At 38.5% G+C, this 24,859-nt stretch overlaps 1 long non-coding RNA gene across 1 annotated transcript in view; it reads left to right on the top strand.

The window, feature by feature from the left end:
• LOC105854186 overlaps nt 1-24,859 on the top strand; it is a 46,426-nt gene that overhangs the window by 16,096 nt on the left and 5,471 nt on the right. Inside the window, exons 2-3 of the long non-coding RNA XR_001145886.1 lie at nt 9,986-10,059; nt 20,215-20,280. This is a non-coding gene — a long non-coding RNA (uncharacterized LOC105854186). The remainder of the gene's footprint in view (nt 1-9,985; nt 10,060-20,214; nt 20,281-24,859) is intronic.

Genomic DNA, 24,859 nt, shown 5'->3' with positions numbered 1-24,859 from the left:
ACAGCAAAAGTCTCTTTATCCTTCTCCTATTCATTGCCAAGCCTGTTGATAGGATAATCTACATATGTTAGCCTCATTACATCATTCCTAAACTCTTTTGTAATAATCTCTCAGACCACAAACTTGAAACTGTCCTCCCAAATTACTACTGGCATTTTGATCCCTATCTCTAGGTACTTCTGAGCCCTTGTCCTCTTCAATCTCACTGCAGCATTTATGAACTGTGAAAACTTGCTTGGAGGTTCTAGGAGGGAGTGCAGCTACTTGCATACCCTTGACCAAAGAATGGTCCATCTCTGTACAGGGAACTCCGTCCTCTTCAACCAAGATTGCAGCTTCAAAAGGAACACACATGAAGCAGTAATGAAGGCAGGGGATAACCCCTAGCCAACCAAGTCAGCCAGATCCACCCTGGGGGTCAGTGGGGTGACAGATGTCATAGCCAGATAGCCCACACATCCTCTGCAACATTTAGGTAGCTGATTATCTTCTCTTTCCTGAAACCTGTTCCTTGAATTGGGTTGTTTCTTATTACTTCTTCCTTTCTAACCAGAGGTGCCTCCCCAGTGCTCAACTGTTCCCTTGAAGCTCATTCAATTCTTTGTTGATCCCAACCTTTTCTAGGCCTGTAACTATCTCTTCAGAGTGGATGACCCCAGGCTTATATTCCTAGCCCAACAAATCTCTCAGTCCATAGGTCCACCTCTCCAGAATTTGGCTATAATTCTTCATTTACTAAAAGCTAGACTCTTCCTCTTTCAAACACCAACTCTACTCCTTGGTTTCCTGTCTTTAATAAAAGCATCTCCATCCTCCCATTCCATAATGTTCAGATTTCAAAGTTCAAATTATTTTCATATCTCTTCCATCTAATTAGTCTCCAGATTCTATCTCCACCTCTCTCAAACCCATAGATTCCCTTCTATATGAAAGGAAGGATATTACCTCTCATCTCAAAAATCACAAAAGCCTGATAAGTAGTCCATTTCTGCGAGTCTATTCTTCCAATTAATCCTGAGTCTTCCATCACACCCTTGAGTAACAATGCTTTGGAGACCCAAATAAAAGGCCCAAACCCCACAATGTGGGCCCTCTTATTCTCCTAGATGTAATTCCTACTATTGGTTGGTCTCTGCACTTACTGCTCTCCAACAGTCTAAACTTCACCTTTCAGAATAAGTCCTATACTTCCCTCCTAGAAACCACACCTTTTTTTCTTATATTAGTTTCTGAGGACTGCTATCATAGAGCACCACAAACTAGATGATTCAAAACAATAGAAATTCATTCACTCACTGTTCTGAGGCTAGGAGACTAAAATCAAGGTGTTACAAAACCATGTTTTTTCTGAATACTATAGGGAAGATTCCTTACTTGTCTCTACTAACTTCTGGTAGTTTTTGCCCATCCTTGTTGTTAGTTTAGCTTATAAAAACATCACTCAATCTCTGCTTCTGTCTTCACGTAGCCCTCTCCCCTGGTTAGCCCTGTCTACATTTCCATCATTTTAGAAGAATTCGAACTATAGCAACCAAATCCAGCCCAGCCTTATCATAACTTGATTATATCTGCAGGCCCTATTTCCATAAGAGATCATGCTCACAGCTGATCATGCTCACAGTGATCACCAACGTCAGCATATCTTATGGGGGAGAACACAGTTCAACCCATTATACATCTGTGCAGAGATGGACTTCTTCCTACTTCTACCTCTACCTGTCAAATCCTTCTAATGTCTCAAAGTCCTGCCTCTGCCTTATTTTCATTCTGTCAGGGAATAGCTCATAATTTCCCCTCGTCCCTACCTTGAGGTAGCATAGTATTTTGCCTCTTTTATAACAGACATTTCTGCACATCTTCTCTCTGAACATATATCATTCATCTTGGTAACCCTCAGAGTGCCTAGCAAAGTGCTCATGAACTCAAAATAATTTTCCTTATTGGTAAGGTATTTTGATTATTCCTGTATTTTGTCACAATAATTTCTAATTTGCATCATTAAATCTAAATGTTGACCAAGGTCAAAGAATTTCAATCTAGACTTATTTTCACGTTGAAATGTTTAAACATTAATGACATGTCTCTCTTTAAAAAAAAAAAAAACCCCTCTATAAATTGCTTTCTATAGGTCATTTTTCTGTGCATCGATTTCTTCCTGGATTATTTTGAAGTTAATATTACAGATGCTCTGAGTTCTGTTAGAATCTAATCATCTGACATTCAGAACATATATCAGAGATGTTCCAGGGAACCTGGCTTGAATCTTCAACTTCATTCTTTTAGCTACATTGAGAATTGAGTCAGCATAGTCAAGCACAGGTTTCTCCTAGTCATATTTTTATGTTTTAAATATGTAAATTATTTATTGTTAGATTATTATGACTAATATGGTATTCCCAATCCCACATTAACTTATTTATGATTCCTGCAGAATTAACTTGGGAAGAAAATGGAATAAATTATGACTACACTTTTATTTTAATTAGAAGAGCTATCTAGGCTAGTTTTTCATCTAGGTTACCATGTGTATATGTGTATATGTGTGTGTACATGCATACGTGTGTGTGTGTGTGTGTGTGTGTTCACAGAATGGCTGGAATCTGATTAATCTAAATAGCTTAAGCATATACACAGTGGAGCATTCAGACTCTGGGCTTTTAGTCAAGGACATGGTTCTCTTTTTTAATGCATATTTGGCACTGACAGATGGAATTACTAAGGATCAGCAGTCATGGGGAGAAAAGGAAAAACAAGTGAAATGGTAGATTGAAATGGTGTGTAAGGGCCACTTTCTCTGCATGTGCTCTCTTAGAGAAAGGGTCCTAGGGGCTGTGGGGAAATAGGCGGCCTCTGGGCTGCGCGCTAATGCGGTGCCGGCGCCGCTGCTGTTTGCATAGCTGCACAGCCCTAGGAGAGACCTGGGAAAGCTAGCTTGAATTCCAATGAATATTTACAATTACACTGCTCCAGAGCCGAATGCAATCACAGCGCTCCAGTCTACGGGTTTTATGCATCAAAAGAAAATGAGAGGAGAGCAGCAAAAATGGAGATGCCTTTGGAGAGACTTATAAACACAGATCTCACTGCTTGTGGCAGAACTAAAAAGCTTTATTTCTGATAGGAGCAATTTATTCTTCAGGCACCTTCCTTGATACTAGAAAGTACCTGACTGGGTTTTGAAGTGAGGAAGTCTTCAGTAGATGGTTTTTAATTCCAAGCAAGAGGAAGACATGGAAGAAATTTTATTTAATAATTTTAATTTGTTTTCTAGTGCCAACTAGAGAAAGGTAGAAAAATTCCTAAACTGGTTACAAATTCCCTATCTTTCAGTATGTGTTTTTGGTTTTATCCTGTTCTCATAGATTGTCCTTTCTTCATAGAGCAGCCTTGGGAAAAGCTGCCACCATTTTGTGTTCCCAGTTTGAAAACGTTGGGTAATTGCTTGCCAGTAATGCATGCAACCCCAGGCCCTGCGTTTTCTCATGAGCTGTTGATCCACACCAAAGATCTAGAGAAAACTGGATGAGAAAAATAAGTCAGAGCCACTTGAACCCAGTGAGGCAATTTTTAACTTTCAGAGGTGCCAGAGTGGATGAAATTGAATGTTTTAAAAGGACTCCATCAGAACCTGGTTTTGTGGTTCAGCTGACTAATCTCTTGGACTATTAAGATTTATATTGGATTACTATTTGCTAGCAGCCTGTGTTGCTGCACTAAGCAGAAGTCCTCTCTACTGCCCATCCAATTTTATACCCTCTTATCAGTCCATTTTCTCCCAAAATTCTGTTGTCTCTCATCTATTTACCTCCTTGTTTGCCCCCCCTACTATAAAACCACTCATCCTTTCATTTATCCATCATCAACTTACTGCTATCAATATAGCCATGGAGATAACGAAGGGTAGAGTCATGTGCCTATTTTTGTGTTTTGGTCTTTAGTAGATCTAAAAACACATGGTTTCCTCTCTGATTATAGTTCCTCAAATTCCTAAGGACATGGTGGAAACAGCAAACCAATGCAGGAAAGAAGAGGTTTGAGGTCCCCATCACTCTTCCCCTATTCTTTGTTGTAAGTGAATTATATGTTCTCAGTTGTTTATGCAAACACAACTTCAGGGCAAGCCCCATCCCCAACTAGATTGTTACCTTAAACTCCTTCTTCAAGGAAGTTCTGTAACCACCATAGTTATTTAGCAAGCCCAACGACTGTATGCTAAACAATATGTGGTATAGGGTGGTGTAATACATGTGTTAAATATCTGAATAAAAATTGTGAATATGGTGTTGTTCAGCATAGCACAAAGAATCAAAAATTAATTTGATTGGTAAATTTAGTCTTTAATTTTAGGGTCAAGAAAGTGTTACACTTTACCTTTACCACCCCAGCAGGTTATGCGTTTGTTCCAACAGTGCTGCTATTGCTCCAAACATTTGGATCTCCCCTCCTGAAAGTATGCATCCCAAATGTTAAAGTGAGCAAAGAACTTGAGTAGAGGTTTCCCAAACAAATAGTCAACAGGCATATGAAAATATGTTCACAGCCTTAGCATTAAGGAAATCCAAGCCACACTGAGATACTACATCTTACCCACTAGGATAATCATTGGTTTAGAAAAAAAAATGGAAAATAACAAATATTAGCAAAGATACGGAGAAATTAGAACCCAAATTTTGCATTCCCTCCAGATACATGGATGGTGGGAATGTAAAGTGATTATAGGTACCATGGAAAACAGGTTATGATTTCACAAAAAGTTCAATGTGGAATTATCATTTGGCCAGCATGCCACTCCAAAGTATTGCACAAAACAAATGAAAACCTGTATATGAACACTAATGTTCACGTTCACATCATGAACAGTAGCCAAACGTTACAAATAACCCAAACATGTGCCAAGGAGTGAATGTATAACAAATGTGGTATATCCATACAATGGAATATTACTCACCACACAAAGGAATGAGAATAGTATAATATAGGTGAATATATTTAATCAGAAAAGGCTACATATTGTATTATTCTACTTAATATGAAGTGCCTAGAATAGACAAATCTGGTGAAATACAAAGTGATCAGTGGTTGCAAGAATAGGGAAAAGAATAGAATGATGGCTGAAAAGAAACAGAATTTCTCTTTGTGATGATGAAAAGTTTTAAAATTGCCTGTGATGATGGCTGCATGTATTTGTGCATATACTTAAAATCATTGAATTGTATACTAGGATGAGTAAATTTTACAGTATGTGAATTATTTCTCAATCTATGTTATACAGTAGAACAAGCAATTTATAAGCCACACTAAAAAAAAAAATATTAAGCCCATTACTTTATGGTCCTACCAATATTTTAACTTATTTTTTCATTTATTTTTAAGCATGTTTTTAATTAGTAGACTTTTTAGAGCAATTCCAATGGTCTATAGGATATTGAAGTACAGAGTTCCCATATAACCCCCATTTCCTTAATCCTTTCTTTTGTTATGAACATCTTGAATTAATGTCGTAAATTTCTTACAATTGATGGGTCAATAGTGTTATGTTACTAAGATGTAAAAGACATGGTTTATAGTAGGGCTCACTCTTTGTGTGATATGATGACATATGTTGTGTGTGTGTATACACATAAATATATATGTATTTATCACTTTACAGAGTGTATGTGTGTATGTGTACACATATTTATTTTTCACTTCACAGAGTAGTTTCAGTGCCTTAAAAATTTTTTGTGCTCCTTATATTCCTTTCTCCCCTTTAACTCTTGGTGAACTCTGATCTTTTTATTATTTCCATAAGTTTGTCTTTTCAAAAAATCATATACTTGAAATCATGCAATATGTGGCCTTTTCAGATTAGCTTATTTCTGCATTAGTAGAATGTATTTAGAAATATGCATTTAGGTTTCTATATGTCTTTTCATGATTGATAACCCATCTCTTCTTAGTACTGAATTATAGTCCATTGTTTTGATGTAACAGTTTATCCATTCGCCTACTGAAAGGTATTTTGGTAGCTTCCACTTTTTGCCAGTTGGGATAAAGCTGCAATAAACATCAACATGCAGGTTTTTGTGTAGACATAAGTTTTCAGCTCATTTGGGTAGACACCAAGAAGCCAAATTGCTGGATTCTTGGGTAAGAACATATTTAGTCAATTATCTTCCAAAGTGGCTGTGCCATTTTGTATTCCCACCAACCATAAATGAGGATTTCTGTTGCTCCACATTCTCATCATAAAATGTCATAAGACAAATTTTTCAAGAAAATCCCTTAACAACTTTTCTTAAAAAGAAACTCCCTTACCAAACGGAGTAAGAATAATCCAGAAATTCTAAAATGTGGACTAAGGATAGATGCCAAATAATACATTACATTAAAAGCAGAGAAAACCTGTAGAATAGTCAACAGAGACAAGTGTTCCCTTGGAGTCCTTTAACAGGTATTGTTTTATGCTTCTAAAGATGCTCTTACTAGCAGAGTACCAAAAAGACTAATTCTCTTGGTAATAATTTATAGATAGTTGCTATTTATCTATAAAAAGTGATCCATTTTAGTCTTTACCATATTACTTCTCATATTCCCTCCAACACTAAGTCCCCTCTGACTTTTATTAAAATGGTTCTTTTGGGCTCTATTAGCCACTGACAACTGCATAATAATACAACAGGAGAGTATGTTATAGGTGTTGGTAGCTTCTTTGAAATTCTGTCCACAGTGCTAATGATCCAAAGGTAAAAGAAGTCACTTGTATATTTCTATAGAATTATTTTAGATTTTTGTCATTTTTTCTTCTGCTAAAAATGTACTAAGTAAGTAAAGTCATAATAACTAGCTAACTAATTGCCTCCCCCACTGATGTTCAACTTCTATAGCAACTGGATTCGAGTGGAAACTCAAATGATTCCTATGAACTCAAGTGAAACTCTAATGATACCACCACATAAGAGAAAAACTGCCACCGTCATGTAAAAAAAGTTAACGCAGAGCAGATTGATATCTAAGAGAGACCCTTTCAACCCTGCAGGCAATAGTGTTTTCAAAAGTTTGCCAGCCGACCATTTTATCTGGTATTGTTTGAATGTTCAGATGTCCCCCAGAAGGACAGATAGCATTTTTTTCTAACCTTGAAATAGACACTCAATGGAAATGGGATATAATGAGATTTGCCTCTACATTTCTGCTAATATAACAGTGTTCACTAATGGCTGATACTTCCAAGATTGAGTCCTTAGTCATGTTAAATCCCCAATCCACCATCCAAATTTACAAGTTTATATTGGCAATAGTGCAGATTTTCTTGTTTTGGATGAAAATATTTACAAAGTTCAAATCTACCTGTATTCTTACCTCTGAGTAACTATTGGCCAGATCCTTTTATGTTGAGGTATACATTTATAAAATAGATATAAAGTACACAAAAGAATACTCAGAAGAATAAAGGAACCAATATTTGTTGCAAATATACCACATGCCAGACCTTGTGCTTGATATTTCATTTTGATCCTCAAAATAACTGTATATAGGCAATGTGTCTCATTTTATAGATAGAAAAAAATAAAAGTTTAGAGTCATCCAACCTGTTACCTTTGGCAAATGGCAGTCAAGGACTCAAACCTCAGTGGAAAGCAAAAATTCTATAACATCCAGGGTTCTGCATGCATACTCCCTCCCCACCCTTACTTCTCAAACCTCATTTTCTGTTATCTCTCTCCTTCACTTTCCTCCAACCCTGCAAACTGCTCCAACTTCAGTGTCTTTGCACTGACTTTCTTCAACCTAAATTCCCAACCCCATATCCACATTGCTCACAAACTTCTCCTGGTCATCCTGTTAAAAACCACAACTGAATCCCCATTCCCAATCCAGTTTATACTGCCATTTTCTTTTCCTGTAGCATATTTTCAACCTCCCATGGTATTTTTATTGTCTGCCTCTTATAGAATACATGCTCCACTAAGATATAATGTTTTGTGTTTTGTTCTTTGATGCTTCCTCAGCAGCTAGAGCTGAGCCTAAGATGTAGTAAGGATTCATTAAGGTTTGTTGACTGACTTCCCACCACCAATTCACCTGCATGCCATCACCATAGTCCCCTGTACCCTTCCCACCCCGTTTTGATCCCATTCCTACTCCACCCATATAAAATGTCTCTGGTATATAGTTGGTCGTTGTTTTTTTGTTTTTTTGTTAATACAATTGCTTTTTTTCCCTCCTGGTCCCTTACGCTCCTGCTATTCATGAAACCATCCAGTATTTTTCTTTTTCTTGGGATTATAACCAAGATGGAAGAAAGGCACAAAATGAAGAATGATGTAAAAATATTTTTTAAGTCAGTTTGAACAAATCTTAAAAAAAAAAGTCAAAAATGTTACCTGCTCTTTGATGGAAAAAAAAAAAAAGATTTGTTGACTGAATAAATGGAAAGATATGAGACCCCAGAGCCTTCAGACTTTCCAGTGAGCACTGTAATCAGCATCTAGCAATGTTTTAGAGTATTTTTAAATATTTAAAAATTTAAATGTTACGGGCCCTTCCTGGTGGCGCAGCGGGTTAAAGCACAGCACTAAGAAGCTAAAGTCACTTCCGCATGAGTTAGATCCCTACCTGCCCCCGAGATGACCACATGGCGCTTCAGACCTCTCCTGACCCGCCCGCTGCTCCCCTCAGCAGTGTACTTCGTCGATCTGCCTGTTCTGCTCCCTGCTCTGTCTCTGGTGAATCCTCTCACCCTCCGCATCTCTGGACTCTAATTATGTATGAATAAATAATTTTTTTTTAATTTAAATAAGTACTATTTCTAATGTCTCTTTCTGCTTTGTAATGTCCCCATCTCTCCAAAGAATGGGAGGAAATTCTTTCTTCAGCAGCCTGGTTTGTATCTGTGTGACTGGTGGTTGGGGAATTTCTTGTCTCATACCCTTGAGCATTTCTGTTGTATGTAGGAGTGTGGGAAGACACCCCAGCTTGGTGAGTGAGCAAGGGTGCAAGGCAAGCATGGAGAATAGAAACACAGGGAAAAGGAAGTGAGTTTGTCTTCCTCTCCCTGCCGATAGCCACCTTTGCTCAAAGAAGAGGTCTGTGCTGTATTTGGCATTTACAGTCTTGAGGGATGAAAAACAAATCTGAGCTTGGATTACAGTGCTAGATGGTTAAAATTCAGAATTTCATAATGAACAGTCACAAGGCTTAATGGATTTTGTGCTTTGCTCTCACTGTTGGATATTTGTTGAAATTCAACATGGACCTTATTCATCTTTGAAAGCCATCTTAAACTTTCTAATAACCCATAAGCCTGTTGGAAGAAAGGGAGTGAAAAAAATTGGGTTTTTATCATTTCATTGGTATAGTTCTTTGTAGACCTGAAAATAACTCACTTGTCCCACTTTATTAAAAATCTCTATTTGTTGGCTAACTCCATATATAATAGGGGAACATAGCTGCTTACAAACCTTTGGAAACAGTTAAATAACTAAATAAATAATGAACATGTTGTCTATCTCCCTCTAGATATTTTTCAGTGTCCATGTCTGCATATTTTTCAAAATTTCTACCATAAGTACGTATTATTTTTATAGCCATAGAGCACTTAATTTTATAAGCAATGTTTAGAAATTTTACATTCTTTGAAGTGTTGCTTATATTTATTATGTTTGGGATCTATGTGCTTTTTCTTCAGCCCTGACATGAAACTAAAAGCAATACAATGTTGAACCAACTAAAAGACATTGCATGATTTTTCCACACTAAAAAAAAAATGAATTTTAAAAATCACAAAACCATTTACTCAGTGATTTTTTTCCTCCAAGGAACACACACCTACACATACAGAGCATTTTTAAAACTTTGGCGAATGGATCTATAGCAAATACGCCTTGCTTCCTTCTTCCACCCACCCCTGGCACATCCATCTGCTTCATGACTTTTTTATTTTTTAATATATTACCAGAGGTCCTGAGATGACATATAAACTACTTGTCTCCTCAACTTACAGATGGAGAAAACAAAGACCCAGCTTGGAGTGACTGAAATGGAGGCACCTACTTGCAAGCCCAGGCTTTCGGAGAGGTAAACCACATACCTAATCCTTCCTAATAGATTCCAGAAAGAATGTGGATGAAACTTCTCTTGATCTTTTTTTTTCTTACACAAATTTAATACTTTGATGGCTTGTAACCCAAAAGCAGTATTTAAAGGAACAGCACAGGTCACTTTTATTATACACGGCACAGTTAGCAAGATACTACCTTGAGTAGCTGTTTAAAGGGATCACACTTCAAAAGGTAATTGACCTAAATTTTCCTTCCTGCTCTGAACTCCAGTGAGTCTCCCCCGTATGCAGCCCTCTCATGCATCTCACACACGGAAGAGATACAGTGGGGTCCTGGGGAGCCAGAAAATCTAGGACACTGTGATTAAAACTAATTCAAACATTATTTTAATGCCTGTGTTTAGTTTGCTAAAAATTCTCAACTTCAGTGGGCGCCTAAGGGCTGACAGTTCCACTCTGGAATAAATCAGAAGTTGATTTGTGGAGAACACTTTAAAGTGATCACACCTGCTCTGGTCCCATCTGGTTGGAGTATGATGAAATGGAACTCTATGTCTCTGCTTTGAAAGTGTTTGTAATGGTTTGAATCATAAGTGACATTACATATCTAAAAGAAGAAACTGTACCATGAGCAGCCCATGATTACCTAACTTCTTCTGTCAGTCGTATAAAGAACAATCAATATAAGAATTCACAATTAAAGATGTTCACTAACTTGGCCACATTTTTGGTGATGGACACATTTCTACTATATTCCATTGCTTTGTGCCAATGGTGTGGCTTAACCTATAGATTTAAGTAATGTCTACTAGTAATGTCTTTAGGATTAAGTATGAAGTCAAAATTCTTTAAAACCGCCAGGAGTGCTAATTTCAAGTTTTAAATGTCTAACACATTACTATAGAGATTCTGTCAGAACCAACTAATCTTTATTGCAAACTTCTTTAGGACAAACATCTTTAATATAAGATCTTCCTGGAGTGTTTCTGTTTCTTTCTTCCATTATTGCTATCATTTTAGAACACTTCCAGAAGTAGAGGTGGCATTGAAGTTCTAGCTTGTTGAGAAAGCCATATGTTATAAATCACAGCCTTCTGTTCAGTACAGAGCCAACTGAGGCAGATGTTAAGTTGAAAGATTTTTGTATTACCTGAAATTATGTGCTAGCAAAGGAAGGCATAGAAACCAAATGTCTAATTAATACTCATATTTCTAATATGCATCATTGTATTAGCAGGTGTCCTCATTGTGTGTTCCTCAAACAAAACCATAGCCATTGCCCTGTGATTTATAAAATTAAACAGAATAAACAGTAAAAGGAGACATGATCTAAACCTTTGATACACAAAGAATGGGAGAAAGCAAAGAGAAGATGCATAAGAGAGAGGGCTGAGAAAGGGAAACAAAACCAAGCTTCGTGGATCCTAAGGTTATATGAATATGAGCAAAGCTCCATAGGAAACCACTTAATAATGAGGTCAAGATGCTGAATAATTTAACAAACCTTTGGATCTTGATTTGTGCTTGTCCAAAACTAATATTTCACAAACCACATTGCACCTTGTCACAGAATCCTATTTTTCTCTCAAGATAATGCCCAAGTATTAATGGACCCAATTTGGTAGAAATTACCTAATTGGCTGCAGTCACTTCAACTTGAATATGACAGCTTGGACTTTTCAGTGGTCACAGGATAAGATAGAAGCTAGAGCAGCACGCTTTGCGATAATTGTAGCTGAAGCTTGTGTTATCACCAAAGCTTATTATTTTGCAAGTTGTACACTCAGCTTTTTGTAAAAATTGTACTGTAAGGAAAAAATCCCTGAGGAGGCTTCTTTTCTCTCCTGATTCTTCTAACACCCCAGAGGAGGATGACCAAACAAAATGCTTTGTGATTGTGTATAAGTACACTTAACTACATGCCACCTGATAAAATATCATAGTACCATGAGATAAACAGTTCGTTAAGTCTCTGCATTTTTTAGGCTTTGTGCTTATTCAGTGAACCAAATACTGTTAGTGAATGACATTGCTTAGGGTCTTGGGAAGTTGTATACCTACCTCTACATCAGGCAGGTAAATGAAAAGTAAAAAGTCTGCTTCCTACTAGCACCATCATTGACCTCCATTTTGTACCAGTGCCCATGAAAAATAAAAAGCAAGCTTATCCCTGCACAACACAAGAGCAGCTGGGCATCTTCTTCTTGTTACTAATTCTTTGCCTTATAGTTAAAGGAAAACTGCCTGATCTACCTCTCTCCTTCCTACATCTCTCCCTCCCTTTCTTCCTTTTATCTATACTTCTTGAGTCATAAGGTGATCCAGGCCCTGGCTGGACACTGCAGACATAAAGATAAGTTAAATGCATTCTCTGTCTTCAAGGAGCTCCCAGTTAAGAAAGGGGAAAAAGAGGAACAATTAAGACTAATCCTGTGTGTGTTGAGTGCTCTACTCAAGTGGAAAACAGAAATTTCCACAAGTCAGGAAACTTCACAGAGAAAGTAACATTGGGGCCAGATCTTAAAAGATGAACAGGTATTTACAACTGGAGAAGAGATCAGATGAGAGGGGATGGGGGGAAGTAGTTGCCTTAAGCAGAAAGAATGGCAAGAGAGAGGCCATCAGAATGTAGAACTATGTGGCTTAAGTGGCAGGTAAGGCCTGGTCAGAAAAGGTCATGTATACCTTTGTGAAAAAAATAGAAAAAAGAGTATATTGGTCTCTCCTCCTATTTCCCCTGCTACCGAGATCCCAAATCCCTTAGAATTTCCTGAGTGGTATGTGTCTTATTCTAATGGATGACTCTTGGTGGGCTCCTGGATATCTTTAAAGTGGGGGGCTGTTCACTGGAAAGATCAAACCATGATTTGAACTGTGGAACTTTTAGCCCCAACCTGCATTCCCCAAGGATGGTAAAAGGATTCAAGAGTGAGTTAACAATCAGTCATGCCTACATGATGAAGCCTCCATAAAAATCGCAAAAGCATGGCATTCACATTGCTTCTGGCTTAGTGAGCACATCTGTATAACCAGGAGGGTGGAGCACCCCAACTCCATGGGGTCAGAAGCTCCGATGCTCAGGACCTTTCCACCCTCACCCTATATATTTTAATCATCTCCTGTAATATAAAAAAAAAGTTTTTCCCTAAGTTCTGTGAGCTGTTCTAGAAAATGATTGACTTTAAGGAGGGTCATCAGGACTCTAGTTTGTAACCAACTCAGGCAGAAGTCATAATAAAGGGGACGCATTAGTGTGAGTGGCATCTGAAGTGAGGAGTAGTCTTGTGGGAATGAGTCCTTTACCCATGGGTTCTGTGCTAATTCTGGTTACTCTCTAAACTGAACCAAATTGTTTGGTGTGAAAATCCCACGTGATCATGTTTGAGAGGTATTGTGTGAAAAAAAGAAAACACAAGAGTTTTCCAAGATAGACTTGTCTGAGTATCTAGACAAGTCTCCAAGGTTTGTTGGGCTTAGGATACACATAGCATATTATTTAATAGCAGTGTTTGATTTCAGGTGTACAGCAATATAATTCAACATTTGTACATTGTCATCACCATTAAAAAACTAACTTCTTCCCATTGCCATGCAATTGCCTCCCTTTACCCAACTCGCCAACCTCCAAACCCCTTACCCTCTGCTAACCACCACTCTAATCTCTATATCTAAGGTTTTGGTTTATGGTTGTTTGGGGTTTTTTTGCTGTGCTTTGCTTTGTCTCTTTCTAGTTCTCTTATGAATGAAATCATATGACATTTGTCTTTCTCTGTCTGACTTATTTCACTGAACATAATACCCTCAAGGCCCATCCATAGTGGAGTATCCATATCATTGCAAATGGAAAGATTTTATCTTTTATATTGTTGAGTAATATTTCATTTGTATATGTGCTACATTTTCTTTATCTAGTTATCCACTAATGGACAACTGGATTGTTTACATATTTGGCTATTGTAAATAATATCACAGTGAACATAGAGAGGCACAGATTTTTGCAGATTAGTTTTTGTATAACTCAATCAGATGGTATTTCTATTTAATTTTTGAGGAATCTTTATACTGGCTTCCATTGTGGCTATGTGTAGTGGCTAATTAACACTGCTCCGTGTAAAAGTAATTTAATAGTAATGCCATTATCTTCTCAGTAACAGTCCACTGCCATGTACTGTTAATATTTTTTCCCCAGGCACCGAATGCTCTCAGTCAGTGAGAACTAATGTGGCAAACTATGGTCTCCTTTCTCAGTGAGCATCAGTGTACCACTCTGTAACCAGTCTTAACCTCAGAACTTTACCATGCTGCCCAGACTGTCTTTTGCAGTAGTGGTGTTTATTCTGTCTTGGCTCTCTTTCTCCACTTTATGTTTGTTCTGAAAAGCAGGTTTGATCCATATGGCTAATAAAAGGTGTGCAAGCGCTAGAGTATCATGCCTGGTGTTCAAATACAAGTGTAATAGCAGCTCAAGTGAATTTCAAGGAAATGGCTGGAGACAGTGAGTACTGACCAGTAGACAGAGGCTGGTGGCACTCTGACTTCAGGAAGGGTACCGTACAGAATGGGGCATCTCAGAAGGACTGCATAACTGACAAAATTTAGCTAGACAAACTTGGGGAAACTAGAAGGAACAAACTAACCTTAGTCAGCTCTTACCAGTGAGACTGGGTCCACCCCCCTTAGGGTCTTCATTTTAGTATATAGCACTAATTCATGTAGTGCCCCCCTTTCCAGAAATGAGTGCATACCCTGTGCAAGAAAGAGAAAATGGGGACTCTGTGCCATGTTTGGGGTACCTCTGGAGTCAGGCTCTCTGGGTTTGAAACTCAGCTCCACCATTTACCAGCTGTCTCACTTTGGATATTGAACCTCAGTGACTTCAGTTTTCTTCAGTGTAAAATGGGGACAATACTACCTCCCAAATGAAGTTATTGTGAAGAGATTAATTCTTCAAAAGTGCCTAGAGTAGCACCTGATAGATACTAAATGTTTGAAGCTATTAGCTATTGTTACCTCTGTCACTGATACTTAGTTTTCTGTCTACAAAATGAGGAAAATTGATTAAACGACCCCTGAAGTCCCTTCCAATTGAAATGTTTTCTGAATTCACAAATCCCTTTTACCCTGGGGAGTAAACTTCAACTCTAGGAGGGTTGGACTGCCCCCCCCCAAGGTTCTGTGGAGAGAAAGGAGTAAAATACAAAGCAGAATTGGAACCCAGTTCTGACTCTGCCGGACCAAAAACTGCAGAGTCAGCTGAACCCTCTCTGAGTCCTGAGCCACAGGCCAGCTCTTTGTTTTTGTTTTAACCCTTTCTATCCTTCTGCAAACCAAGAAGGGTGGTGGCAAGCCTGGGAGCAAAAGGGGATCTGTTGCACTGGAAGAAACAAAACTGAGCATAACATTAAATAAACTGAAGACTGTCCCTCCGTCCGGTGCAGCTCCAGCCCGCACTGCTGGTCCTGGTGGCATTAGGAGATTCATCTTCCTTTCTGCCCTTTCTACCCAAAGTTGCCATTGGTTTGGGGAAAAGCCTAATCTGTGAATATGGTTCTTTGCTAACTACCCTTTGCTTTTGTTTTATATTGCTGGAATCTTAGGCATCCTCCCCTCCCCCCTTTATGGTGCAATTATGGCAATTCCACGAGGACTCAGTAAAGACAGATGGGAGCAGGAAGAGGAAAGGAGGAGGCAGTGGATGGGGACATGTTCCGGCAAACTGGCCTATTCTCTGATGCGATTGTGTTAATCTTGGTAAATTTTCCTTCTACATTTTCCCCCTACATTTTGAAACTCATTTACATGTAGCAGGGACTCTGCTCTCACTCCTGGGAATGAAGCTTTCCTCTTTTGTTTGTTATCTCTCTTTTTTTCATTGCCTCTGTCCACTCAAATATTAGGATAATCATTACCCTTTTAACAGCTAAAATCTCTGTGCAGGTTGTTCTTTTAATAAGCATTTTTTTTTCATTTGACTAAACTGATTTCATCAGAGGAGGTTAATGTGATCATTTTAATTTGCAAAATTTCTTCCCTTTTTATTTCTTCCACATTTGATTTTGAGCACACATTTAATAATTTCTGATGGTTTGTGTTTCAGCATGAGCTGGACATACAGAATAGGCTCTCAACAGTCTCAGAATTTGATTATGACCAAGGAACCACTATTCTATAAACACTGAAAATTGGAAATTATCTCTGGAGCTGTTTGTTAACGAAGTCGAAGGCTAACCTTTAGGGCTCATTAAAATTCCACTGATGAAAACGCTCACACTGGCCCCTCATTCACGAATCCCTCCATCCCTGTTATGAGTGCTGGTGTGTGGAATTGGCCTGGGCTCTCCCCTCTTGCTCTCCCCTTTAATCTCCTAGTCAGGTTTAGACAGAGATTTTTAAAAGCCTAGAGCTTTCTTTCTTTCCCACCTCAGTGTATGTATTGGGAATCCCAGCAAATATGAGTGGGTCTCTAAATGTGTAACTGGAATGAGTCCCGCTGACCAGCAGACTGCTGGTCAGCCTGCCTTTCCCCCTCAATAAAAGAATGAAGTCATTTAGAGGTAACTGAAAGGGGCAAAAAGAGCAATGTGTTTTCTGTACCTGTCAGTGGAAATAAATCTAGAGGCAGTGGAGAGAAATGACAAACCTCCAAGTATATTGCATAATTGTTAGAACGCAATGAGTTGTTTTAATGACTCTATTTGCTAAACCACAGTCAGTCATTCTGATACAACCATTCTTATTAGGAGATCTGGCATGGGGACAGCAGCCACCCTCTACCAGGTTGGTGGTAAATGCTGCAGCATTCAAGTGCAGAGCAGCATTTGAATCCATGTAAATCTTTGTCAAAAGAAGGCTGCCATGGATGGCACATAACATCATTATTACTACTGCTAAGCAGATGGAAAATAATTGTTTATGGAATTTGTGTTTTAATCACATTCATGTATTTGGCAGAGAGATCCACCTAAGTATACAATTCAAAGGCTGCCTTTGATCTGAGCCCCTTTGGGGCATTTTCCATGACTGATAAACTGTTCCTCTGAGTTCATAGGCAAATGATGAAGGTGATTTAAAAAGGGGGGGGAGGCAGAAAGCCAGGCAGCAGTCTCCCATTGGGATATTTTGTCTCCTTGGAGAATCAGAGAAGCTAGCCAGGCTTGCTCTGGTGCTGAAGACTTAGCACACGTCTTACCGAGTTACACACGCACACGGGCTCCGTATGAATGCCTTCATCTCTTACCTCCCACTTTCTCCGATTCCCTCCTCCCCTTTGCACACCAGCACACGCACACACACATGCTCAATGCAATAAGTCACATGCTCAAATCTTTTCAAAGATTACTACTGCCTTTTTTGTGATCCAGTGTAGGTGCATATAAGGTATTATCAGTGGTGACCCTTACACATACTTTCCCTTTCACATGTCACACATTCCTTGATTAGCAGATAGTGGGACATGATAGAAATCAGAAGCTTTGCTTTTAGTGAAAATAAATGTTCTCATTGTGAGATGTTTTGTCTTCTAAATATTCTGCTATTAATCAGGTGGAGTGCAGCCATAAGCAACACTAAAAACCCTGTTTGTTAACTTTCCAGTATCCCTCTTACTGAGATCCAGAGAACAGACTGTAGTGTTGAAAATTTGATAAAGGGTTCTGTAGATTCTCCTTCTAAAAATACGTTCCTCCTCTTGAGATGGCTGATCAGACACTTCCCTCCCTTCTTAGAATAAAGAGATCTAAATTCTTGGGAAGGATTTTTGTTTGTTTGTTTGTTTGCTTGCTTGCTTGGTGAATTTTTTTCCTTCTCATTCTTTCTCCTCTGCAGAACACAAGTAGTAAATGATTGGATCTTTGACAGAACAAAGGTATTTTTGATGGGCTCTGTAATCTAGTGCGCTAATGCGCCCAGTCCCCTCATTGTCTTGCTGTCTGATCCCATCCCTTCTGCCAGACAGTCACTGCGGGATGAGTCACTTTTAATGTCTGATAATCAAGGTGAATTTTCAAAAAGCTGCCATTTTGGAATTATGCACTATATCACAGTGTCAGAGACTAGAAGAGGAAGAAGGATGAAGGAAAGGCTAAGATAGACACCTACTGCACATTCAGAGAACTGCAGGACCCAGCTAGCACTGCCAGACAAGATGTGTCTGGAGGGTCTAAGTCTATCAGGCATCCATAATGAGAAGAAGACTATGTTAATTATAAATTAAAAATAACTTCGATGATAATGAAGATTATATGCACAGGAGAAAACGTCTTAGTTAAAACAGACTGGAGGGATAGAATTAAGCACCAGCCTTTTGGGGGTATGGATCCTGCACTTACTGAATATATTGTGGCCTATTAAATAGCCTAATGCAAACTTGCACTGGAAAAAGAATAGAAGTGAATTGTGACTGTCTCTGCGGATGCTGTTTTGTCTGCCATCCTTATTTAAAGCAACATCAGCTAAGGGAGGTTACCTGGCAGATGAATACAGCTTCCCTTCAACTGGGAGACTGGATATTTCTGGAATCAGTTAAAGAACTGAAACCTTTTCTTCCCCATGAAATAGCAAGGGAGATACTGACCACCCCAGGTACACAAAGGCCCATCAAATTATTCTTGTAAGACTGACTGTTCAAATATACATTGGTCAGTGTCTTCTTTAAGGTAATTAACTAAACCCACTGTTGTATATTTTGGTTCTGGACTTTATTTTAATTGTTAACATTGTATTAAATAGGGTACTTGAAGGAAAATATTATAAAAATAGTCTGCTACTTCTGTTTATTATTCAGATAAGTGAATGCCTATAAATAGAAGCAGGATGTTTTGACTAGGGAAATGCTGTCCTCATTACAGCTGGGAAATGCGGAGCAATTTAAAGCTGAAGCTTCAAAGCCTTGCCCTGCTTTATAAAAGCAGGAGGGTTTGCATAGCTGTTTCAGTGGCTGGTCAGCTTCTGTTGGTGCTTTATCTGTCCTGGGGGAAGAAGAGAGTGACATTTCTGAGAATGCTATTTTGTGACCATGATGAATGCTTATATATTTCCTCTAACAGAGGTATTTAAATACCTGCATATCTTCCCCAACATAACTTATATTTATCGATTATTACACCTTATTACTGTCTACCAAGGTTAACTAGTTCATTCTCTCCCCATTCTCTACTCTCATCTCCCCCAACTCCCCTACCTCCATCTCTCTCTCTCCCTCTCACACACACACATTGTTCTTAACAGATGGTTGCCAAATAAGAAAAGAAAATATTTAGTTGCTGTGCTGCTGTTCTATGTATATAAAAGAAGATTAGACATACAGAGAATATATGAGATGAAAGTGACACCTCAGAGATCTTTTGGGACATCCCTGATTGTACTACAACAGCTTGTCCTAAGACATTCAACCAGACTGTGGGAAATGCCAGGCTGGCATCCAGGCGTATAGCCTGCAGGCTGGCATGCTTTCTACAGCAGCGTGCTGGCTTCCTATTCAAAAATCAGGTCTCTGCAGGTTGGCTAAATAGTGATTAATGCACAGATGTCACATGTAAAAAAAAAGAAAAACCTGGGTAAGAGATAAGCATCATATACATTTTCAACCATGATACAAAGGGAAAAAATGGAAAATGGTATGAAATGAAGAAAAGCAAAATGCTAACATACCATCTACCTAACAAAATGAATCTGTCTAGTCAGGAATTCTGTTAGAGGGCAGAATGGTCCTTTTTTTTTTTTTCTTTCAAGATTTATTTATGCATACAGAACTGGGGTACAGGCCAGAGGTGAGGAGGAGGCGATGAAAGAAGTGGGGGAGCAGAACAGGCAGGTTGACAAAGTACACTGCTGAGGGGAGCAGCGGGTGGGTCAGTAGAGGTGTGCTGCACCATATGGATCACTTCCAGGGCTGGGAATCAAACTCACACTGAAGCAGCTGCAGCTAGCTTGCAGTGCTGTGCTCTAACCCATTGCGCTGCCAGGGAGGGCCCATGAATGATCCTTCTTGAAGGAAAGTAGTAGAGATATTTGGAACTTCCCAAGAAAGCAAATGCCATATGCAAAAATCACAGTTGTTTTATTTCTCTATTTTTGTCTGAAAGAATAACTCATTTGAGGACCTGCCTGGGCATTGTAAGCTGTTGGGACAGCTAAAACTAGGACTGAACTGACATTTTCATTCCTTCTTCTAGAATCTAGATCCTTAGAGGGTGGGACCTGCCTTGCTCTCTGAGGAAAGGTTTGCCTGACTGGACCAGGTAGGTATTTTTTGCTTCTTTCATTTTACTTTTGCTGTGTCTGTCTCCTGTGGGGCCTAGTCTCTGTTGAAGTGTTCTGCACATTTTAATTAAAGTGCCTCTCATGCTTGAGGGCTGAGGTCCTGAGTATGAAATCCACAGCCCTCACCTACCCTACGTCCTATCCCCTATATAGTGTGAAACCTGACACATTTTCTTCACATACACTTAATGACAATGGGAACATTTTTGGAGGCATTAGATAATAATAATGAAAAATCAGACATTATTATAAAACAAAACAGGCCCTCCTAATCACCCTGCTTTTCCTTCTGAAAGTACCTAATAAAAAGGTAGATACTGAGAATTAAAAAGTAGAAATAAAATGCATGTCAGTTGAGAATGATTTTGTAACATGATAGAGAAGTTTTGCTAGATAACAGAAAGGATGAAAAGATGAATTATTATGTAACAAATCTTAAATAAGATGGAAGTTTGTCAATAGATTAAAAAATTGTAATTTCTTCAAATGTCAAAAACTAGTGGGTTTTTACAGTGTCTGACTCTACTTCTTTGCTCCTGGGGGTATAGGATATTAAGGAACATGCATCTGGTTGGTGGGGTAAGCACAGAAATATCTTACTGTTTTTACTCAGAATATTAATGGGACTTCCCTGTCAATGGGGTTTCTTAGTGCCACTAACATTTTGGACTGGAAGAGCAGAAAGGGGGCTGTCCTGTGCAGTTTGGGACCCTTTAGATGCCAGGTACCTCTCCCAGTTGTGACAACTAAACTTTCTCCAGGTACTGTGAAATGTCCTCTGTGGAAAAAATCACCCCTGGTTCAAAACCTACTGCAGTAAAGAGAATAGTTCCCATTTTTGAAAATAGATTCAATTGTCCCATGTTTTGGAATGTTTTTATTTATGCAATAAGGCCCTGTTTTTACTATGCTTGAAACATAACAGTCATTCATAGCCTCTGCTGTTGCCCATGAGGTGCTAATAATTGGCTCTGCCACAAAACATAGAGCCTTCAAGATACCTGAGTCAAGTCTAAAGGGAGTCATGTCTCAAAAAGAATTGAGCAAATGATTATGGACTCATAGAGTTAATCAGGAACAGACAGATACAAAGCCAACTATGTTTTTGAAAGAAATATAATGTCAACAAAACATTTTGGAAGAAATTAAAAACCTAAGTGGAGAAACACTCTGTGGTTCAGGGTTGGCAGATATGACATTGTTAAGGTTGCATCCCTTGCCAAAGAGCCATCATCCTACCTCGTTTTATTTTTAATATGACTATTTGGAACAAAAATGACCTTGAAACACCCAGCCTTCTATAGAAAGCAGGCAGAGCCACAATGAAGAACATAGTTTCCAATGCCCTGTTCAGATAAGACCAAAGAGGATAATAGATGTGGGAGATGGGGAGGGACCTCCAATGCCACAGGAAACAGTACAGTTCTCTAGCCCAGAGAGCAGAACCCAACAAACACTCCCTATCCCTTGGGCTTTACCATATCATCCCACAAAGGTTGTAGAATTGCTATGACTCCATGACTGATGTGTGATGTCCATCCTTTCCATTTCAGAATGGGAGTTTTCATTGACATTATATGCATTTTTTGCCACTGTAGGTTAGGCATGTAGGAGATAAGTAACTTGGCATTTTAGTTCATAGGTGTTTAGCTTAAGAGGAGCCACCTGACCTTCAGTTAAGTTTGAAATATGACTGAGTTTTGGAGGTTTCTTCTTAGAAACAAAGTGAAATATTCTGCATATAAAGTAGAAGGAGAAAATATTCATCACCTAAAGAACAGACTGTGGCAGATATTATTACTCGTCTTTATTTTTTGCGACCCTTCCCTGTGAATGATATACATACAGTTCATTTTTATTTGATTTTCAATACCTGTCTGCATGGATAACTGTCCTTTTAATGTTAGACTTTCCTTTGCTAGTGGAATGTGGTTGGAGTGATGTGTATGACTTCCCAGCAGAAGTTTAGCCATGTTGGGATTCAGTCTTCACCGCTTTCCTGTGATTTTGTCCATCTGAAAGCATCATAGGGGCGCCACCAAGTCATTTCAGAGACTTCAAATGAAGGAATGATGGCTTTGATCTTGATTAGGTCTTAAATATGAGGTTTTTAAAAAACAAGTCAACTTCAGTTCTCCAAGTATTTCTCAATGTTGTCATTTGCTGTTAGAAATGAAAAATAGTTGCATTTTTCAATTCCATTTATAAATCATCAAGTTCTTTCTTGAGCTCTTTGTTTCCTATAATACCTTGTTGAATATAGCCAGTAGGCACACTACTAGTATTCTGTCAATGCTTCCCATCTACTTCAGCCTAATCCACAAGCTAATTAGGTATATGGTCTGCCTTTTGGAAAACTCAAACTGAAGCAATGCAATTTTTTTTAAAGATTTATTTATTTATTCATATAGAGCTGGGGTATAGGCCAGAGATGCAGAGGGTGAGAGGATTCACCAGAGACAGAGCGGGGAGCAGAACAGGCAGATCGACGAAGTACACTGCTGAGGGGAGCAGCGGGCGGGTCAGGAGAGGTCTGCCACGCCATGTGGGGCAGGCGGGAATTGAACTCATGCTGAAGTGGCTTTAGCTTCTCAGTGCAGTGCTTTAACCCGCTGCGCTACCAGGGAGGGCCCACAATGCAATTTTTTAAATTGTTTTAATTTAATTTTGGACAATATATGACTTCTCCCCTCAGGTCACTGTACTTCTCCCACCACCAAAGTACTCATTGGCCATCACCATATTCCTTTGTGCTCTTACCTCTTCTCTGTGTTCACCCTCATGGATGCCTCATGTGTACAGACACCTGCAAGGTTTGCCTTTGACCTTTTGTTTTGTTTTTCTACATTCTACATATAAGTGAAGCCATCCAATATAGTAATGTAATTTTTAAACTCAAAAACAGAGAAATGTCAGAAAAAACATTTAACAAAGTCAAGCAAACTTTCATTATTTAAAAAAAGCAGTAAACCAGAATTAAAAGAAAAATTCCTTAGTCTGTAAAAAAACTGTCTACAAAATTCCCAAACTTATATTTATTGATGACAAACTAAATGTTACCCCAAGATCAGGAACTAGTGAAGATGTTTACTCAATGTTGAATATAAGTGTATATATAAGTATATACTACTGGAAGTCTGGGAAGGAAAAGAAATTAAAAGCATCTATGTTGGAAAGGAAAAGTAAAACTATTCTTACATTATATAAGTTTGTATATGGAAAAGCCTAAGCAATGTACCCCACCAAGAAAAACAACTGTTAACAACTTAGTAAACAAGTACAACAATGATAAGGATAAAAGATCAATGTACAAAAATCAATTGTATTGCTGTACACTAGCAATGAATACTCCAAAAGTGAAATTAAGAGAAAAAAATTAATGTATAATGGTATTTAAAACAATGCAATATTGGTGAATAAGTCCCTGAAGGAATAAACTGACTGAAATTTATTCTTTTCATCCATTATTATTTGCTTTTTTGTGAATTCAAATACAGTGCTCAGACAAAATGGTTCTGTTCTAATTAGAGTTTTGTAGTTGTTTGGGTTCAAAAATAAGGATGTTGATGGATGTATGTATAAATTTTGTGGAGGTTGATTATCCTAACAAATAATTTTTAAACTGTATCCTGACAAATAAAGGATTTATGTGCATACTTGACTTAAGGTGAATTAAGTCTTAGTTTTCTCTCCTAGAAATGATTTACCTTTGCATTTTTGGCTTCACTTCACCAATGTAAATTGATTTGTAGCTTTTTATGTTTTGTTACAGCGATTCTACCTGATGGAGTTTATCACTCTGTCATCTATACACCTATGCCCTGTACACACTCCTATTTCTGCAAGTCTTCCACCATTTTGTAATTATTTGTATACATGTTTGCTTCTGAGACCAGACCATGAAACAAAGAGCATTTTATTAACTTTGAATCACCAGTACCTAGAACATGTTCAGTGCTTGTTTGCCACCCTGAATGCCTACTTCCATGGAACTTCTGCTTTTCACTTGCTTGAAGGCCATCTCCCTCAAGTCTTCTCTTTGCCAAACTCTGCATGTCAGCCCCCTCAAACTACAAATTGATGTATAAGTTAATCCATACTCTCCATGCATTATTCCCATTTCTTTATTTTTTAAATTAAACAGTAACCACCATTTAATCATTGATCATCACAAGAAACAGCACATGAGAGTCACATTAAATGTGTCTTGTAATGTGATTTCCAGTCACAGTGTAAGAGCAATTTATCGGTGAATAAGATTTTAAAAGTGAAGAGTAAAAATTGCCACCCATTCTTTCTTTACACTGCCCCTGCTTCATTAATATTTCTTAGCCCTTTTATCCTGAAAACAGTGGATCTGAGAAGTTCAGATCTTCCATCTATTTTTTTTTTAAGATTCATTTATTTGTGCATACAGAACTGGGGTACAGTCCAGAGGCTCAGGGGCGGTGAGAGGTTTTACCATAGACAGAGTGGGGAGCAGAACAGGCAAATTGACGAAGTACACTGCTGAGGGGAGCAGCGGGCGGGTCAGGAGAGGTCTGCCACACCATGTGG

This window comes from Condylura cristata, unplaced genomic scaffold, assembly GCF_000260355.1.
Source record: "Condylura cristata isolate star-nosed mole 26May11 unplaced genomic scaffold, ConCri1.0 scaffold00028, whole genome shotgun sequence".
NCBI lineage: Eukaryota > Metazoa > Chordata > Mammalia > Eulipotyphla > Talpidae > Condylura > Condylura cristata.
Note: the sequence above shows the minus strand (reverse complement) of the source record. Positions and strands in the feature narration are given on the sequence as shown.